The sequence below is a fragment of the Semicossyphus pulcher genome, unplaced genomic scaffold (assembly GCF_022749685.1).
Source record: "Semicossyphus pulcher isolate SPU_LCO1_2020_fin unplaced genomic scaffold, fSemPul1.0.p SCAF_4, whole genome shotgun sequence".
Taxonomy (NCBI): domain Eukaryota; kingdom Metazoa; phylum Chordata; class Actinopteri; order Labriformes; family Labridae; genus Semicossyphus; species Semicossyphus pulcher.
This window is the reverse complement of record NW_027211715.1, coordinates 29,259,929-29,265,807: the sequence shown is the minus strand read 5'-3', so window position 1 is coordinate 29,265,807 and position 5,879 is coordinate 29,259,929.

Below are 5,879 nucleotides of genomic sequence, written 5' to 3'. Positions count from 1 at the left end.
GCCTGCCGGATGGGGACATGTTTAAGGTACGTTGTGGGGTCTATGCTTACACAGAGGCATTAGAGGGACGTGCCTGCCTTATGGGGACATGTTTAAGGTACGTTGTGGGGTCTATGCTTACACAGAGGCATTAGAGGGACATGCCTGCCGGATGGGGACATGTTTAAGGGACGTTGTGGGGTCTATGCTTACACAGAGGCATTAGAGGGACGTGCCTGCCGGATGGGGACATGTTTAAGGTACGTTGTGGGGTAAAAAAAAAGTAATTCCCCACTACGTAAATCATTCCATTGCAGGGATATAACTTAGTGAGAGATTCAGAGAGGGTTAAGGCATTCAGCTGATATGATTAAGTTTAATCATTACAGTACAATTAAGACAGTAATCAGGCAATGAATGTAAGTCAATACAATCTCCTTTAAGTTGTGAAAAAGTTTGTGTGTGTGGCAGGACTCTCCATGCAACACACTTTTCCCCTGGCCAAAAATTGCAAAATCTCTGCAGATGCGTGGGTGTGAATCTGAGCATCTGTGCATTCATGTGTGTGAAATGAAGACTTATTGAAGTGACTGTATTTATTCCTGCGTGCATCACTAACCGATTCCATATATATGAGGCCGAGTCCCAGGTCATCTCCAATTTTCTGCTCTCCTCCCCTCCATCTTATCACCAAGACAAAGTTGAGATAAACCAAATTACCCTCCGGCGCAGGTCATTCCTTCAGCTGACTTAAAGTTCAAGATTACCATCTACATTTGATCACTGACTGTTCGCTGGGATGAGAATACATTTTCATTGCATTTCATGGAGAAAATTGATGTTTTCTTTCTGCAGTGTCAACACTATTAACAGACTGTAGTGCATCTGTTCATGGGAACACTCCCCTTTTCTCTCAGGTAGAGGTGTAATAAACACAGATGGAGCTTTCTGCCACAGGGAACACCTGGAGAGAAACATGGTGGCTCTGAAGAGGAACACGATGAAAAACAAGTTCACAGACTGTCAAACTCTCGGCACTGTGTAGGCGACTGCGAAAAAATATTTTTGATACACACTTTAATCTGTTTTCATAATTTAAACACCTGCCTTGTCTTGTGTTTCCATACATTTTAATGATCAGAAGTCACTTCTGTACATGGTCTCTGCTTCTAAGAGCTGAGAATTATCATGCTTCTAATCAACAGAGAGAACTGAAGACATTTAAATGACGGTCTTTGATGATTGAGGACAGTTTTCTGAGAGTAAATCAACACAAATACATCCGGCTTTTATTCACTATTAACTTGATTTGTAGGGATAGGGGGTAAAAAAAAGAAAAGAAAATTAACTAGGACAATCTCGGATCTCATCGGCTATAGCCTGACGACGATACAGCCTCTGGAGACACCGGTGAACATGCCAGCGTGTAGCCAGCCGTTAGCGATGAACGACTTCCAGTCAAGACTTCCTTTTCTGCATGCTGTATTGTTTACAGAAAAAGACACAGTTTTTCTTGTGATTTACTTTAATTAACGGGTCTTACCTTTGCCGAAATTTCAACATCATGATGCAGATTAGTAAAACCTTAAATCAAAGCTTTGTCAGGTCTGTCCTCAAGAGGAGAAGAAAACTACTTTTAAAATGCACGTTTGTTGAACGGAGGTCTGATCGATCATTTCTGATGCATTCAAGGAAGTCTGAAATCTAAGCGCTGAAAGGCTTTCGTGATGCAGCGTCAAGGAATTTATCTCAAGTTAAACTTTAGATCTAGAGCAGATTGTTAGCTGTTAGCATGCAGATGTCTGTTCATAGAGATTAATAAGAAGCTAAATCATCGTCAGATGGACGCTGATGGGAGCCGGGATGTCATTACGGCGAATTACGTTCCGCCTGCTTTTGCTCTGGTGAGGTCAACAGAGGTCACGGACAGAGGGTCAAACTAAAGATGGAGGCATCATTATTGAGTGTTAACTTCAATGCCTGTAATTGCTGAAGGGACTGTGTTGTACATGTTGCCTAGTTCAATATACACATTTAGTTGATTTCGACTTTGTAGACTATAACAGGAGTTGTGTGTCTCAGGTTTTTACCACAGTGTTGGTCACTCTGTCTGCTTGACAATCCAATTTAGTAACAACTTCTTATCTTATGAGATACAAGAAATGTTGACATTTATTTGGAGACATATTAGGCAATTGAAAAAAAATATTTATTGCAATGTGTTTTAGCATTAGTCAGTATATAGCAAAAACTGTGGAAATAATATTGTTCACTTACTAAAGCATGTCGTGTAGTCAGGCCTCTTGTGATTCCACACCGCTGCTGCTCTGTTGTGGCCACTCCCAAACAGAAGTGTGAGCGACAGACTTCTAAAAGACAAGCGCTGAAAGCTTCACAGCAACATGCAATAATCAATGTAATGTGCCCAACTGATGATGAGTGTGTCTGCAGTCCAACCGGGGATTAGTTTTTATGTGAGAAGACAACATGACCTTTTTTGCGAATAAATGTTTACTTTGAATAAAAAATACACTGCTGTGAAAATACATGAGCATGCTGGGGTTATTTGATGGCAGCCACTTTACATTCATTCTTTGTTGTTTTATTTGGTTTAGTTCAGTAGGGGGGCACATAAAGCTACTGGAACAAGAATGGGTTTTTTTTTTTACATCAGACAAATAAACAGAATCAGTCAGCTGCTAATGTAACCAAATGATACACTGCCAGTCACCCCCCACCACAGGCCCCTTACACCTCCCTGAGTGAGTTTGCTCGGTGGATTGACAGAAACAGACATGAATGCATCATCCACCACCAGAAGCTATAGATGCAAAACATAAGAAAATGTTTTCTGTAACAACAGATTTCAAAAATAGTTGCCTGCCTGACACTCCACAGGCCTCGCGACTGACAGGTAACCCCAAAGTTAGCATTATTTCATGTTTTGGTGCTAAATCAAAGCTGCTACTCAGAGCTTCCAAAAAATCCAACATTCAGTCACTTTATGCTGCACAAGAGGCAGTGAACTGACATCTAAGACACACGTCCTCATATCTTAAAGACAGAATAGGTGGAAAACTACATTTAGGAGCCTTGAAGAGTACCTGCAGCAAGCATACGGGACAAACATGAAGAATACATGGTCGGCATTGAAATGGTCAGAGTGGTTACCGTGTTTGGTTTAACAAAAGGTTGTGGTGGAGCACCGGTTTAGCTCAGTGGTTAAAGTGCACACCACATATACAAAGGCTCAGTCATTGATGCAAGTCTCTTTCCTTTCATTCGTTTTTGAGAAAAACATTTAAATCTACTCTTCACTTTTAGACAGAAGAAGTATAAACTGTTATTTTTACATCAGTGCCGTTACGGTGCATCTCCAGGCAACAGAGGAGGCAAATGAAGGTGAGGTGCTCTTGGCACAGCCAAACAAAATCAATCAATAACAGTCATTGTGTCAGAGATGCCATGATCGATGGTTATGCCACAGGGAGGCTATTTGTTAGAAGTGATAATTAACTGCGAAGGTATTTATTCTCCAAAAAGTTCAAATGGTTCGTCGGCTACACAAACTGGAGTTCATACATCTGTAATGTTCAAATAAAAGCAGTTCTTACTTTTATTCACACTCACTCCCAACACATTGTCACTGATCAATTCCTGTTCTTTGGTCTATAAATAAAACTATGTCTGCACATGCCAGTCTGTGGTAGCACCACAATGTGCAAGAGACTAACTGTGAATGAAGCATTGATCTAATTTTGGATCGTAGCCCTGGTGAGGACAGAAAATATTGAACCTGAAGGCGAGGTGGAAGAAGAGGAGGAGGCAAGAAATAGGAGACGATTCTGCACATGATCCAGGTTCTAAAGAGTCACCAGACGAAAACGAACATGCCAACTTGAGTGATTAATTAAAGATATATGGATGGCCTTAGTGATTGACATTTTTAGACCAAACAATTAAAGATATAAACACTTGAACACGTTTCTGATGCTGTAAATGTCCCAAATTTACCCTCTGGGGATCAATAAGGTATTATCTAAACCAAATGATGTGACTGTGCAGTGATGAAACTCATTAATGCTGGTATTATTATGGACATTTCTCACACAATGTTTAAACATTGACATTTCATGGGCTGCAAAAGTAATCAACAAGCCAGCTACTGTTCTCAATCAGCCCTGAACTGTGCAAGGCCAATGCTTACAGAGTTGACCTGTTGGGAATCATTTATACACATGAAATGTGTATAAAAACAATGCTATTGCCATCCAATATATTGTAACACTGGGTAAAAGATCCTGTTTTGTTTGCTGTTATTTTGCAGTTGTTTATTGAGGGAGGTGTCCACCTGAGGGGGCTGAGAAGTATTTCCGGGGTAGGAGAAAGGGAGTTATTGTTAAGGGGAGTTTGGCGTTCTGGGAAGGGGACGACGCACGTTGAGCGATGGGAGCTAAGTGAGAAAAGCAGCTAGCCACCCTGCTTGTTGTTTTTCCGGGGACACCTCAACCTCGTGTTAGCTGCTGCTAGACGCACATCGCCTCTTCCTCGTTCTTCCTCCATCCGTCTAACTAACCCGCAATTCTATGCACCAGGTGGAGTTAGGCTCGCACTTGGAAGTGAAGTTACACTTTAACCAATAAACTGAGAAAATACTCAGCAGATTAATCAATAATTAAAATAACGCCAGTGCCAGTCTGGATTGCATTCTGCAAATTCCCCCCCAACAACACCCTGCATGCATGAACACGTTTATTCTAGGGGGAATAATATCACACTCATGCCTACTGAACAAGTTGGTTAAATAGCTTCTTAATTAGAGCTATAAAAATAGAATTAAATTATTTTTAAGGTATTTTTAAACATGTTACACCAGTAAGAATAAAGTTATAGTTTAACAGTATAGTGCTGCTCAGTTTGGTCACATAATTCAGCATCAATGCTTCCATGAGGACTGCTGAAAAGGATCATGTGTTGTAAGCAAAAGTTTTAGAGGAGCTACTCAATGGACCTTGAACATTATTTTCAAGGTCATGAACGAACTTCAAACCCTAAATGTGAGGTGACAGGGAAAAAAGGTCCTCACGTGATATGACTTGTTTATCAATATAAGGCTATCAATCAATAACGATCATAGGGGTTATTGATGAGGTTTGCACAGACTTCTCCTCCGTGGAGACTGGGTGGGTTAAACCACTTCTGCTTTGTTAAAAAACACCCGATAAGCATCCAGCCCATCGGCGGGTATCACAATCACAGTGTGGCTTTTTATTTATTAGAGCTGTCATACCCCGAGTCATGCGCTGCCGTTCGGATCCCCACGGGGGAAACCACAGCGGAGCGGAGGTCGATCCACCGGCTCTCTGTCCCCTCCCCTCGGCGTCCCCTGCCGCCGCGCGCGGCCACACCTGCATTAAACGGGGGAAGTCCGTCCGGCGGAGAGGCAGAGAGACTGACGGGCTTCAGAGAGCAGATGGGAAGGAAGCGGAGCACCTTCTATCGCATGATACTCGGGAGCATGGACACTTTGATCCGGAGAAAGGTGAAGGGACGGAGGCATGCAATGATCGGTGATACGGAGACTTTTTAACCGTGGAGACAGGATGAAAAAGAGGATTAAATCGAACTAAACCGGCACGATTCGGATTAAAGAGACCGAGTGACCAGCTGAGCAGCACAGGTAAGACCTGGCTTCCGATAAACTACACACACAGGGAGGAGCTGCCCCGGTACAACTTTTTTAGTCGAACAGCTTTTCCTCTTATTCGTTTGATATATAATTACCGTTTTAAACTTAGGCTATTTGCAAGTAATTTTGGCTGCTACATTTTCAGCGTTTTTCTCATTCCCAAATTAAAACACTTAACACAATATTAGATAAATATTACAGAATTATAAAC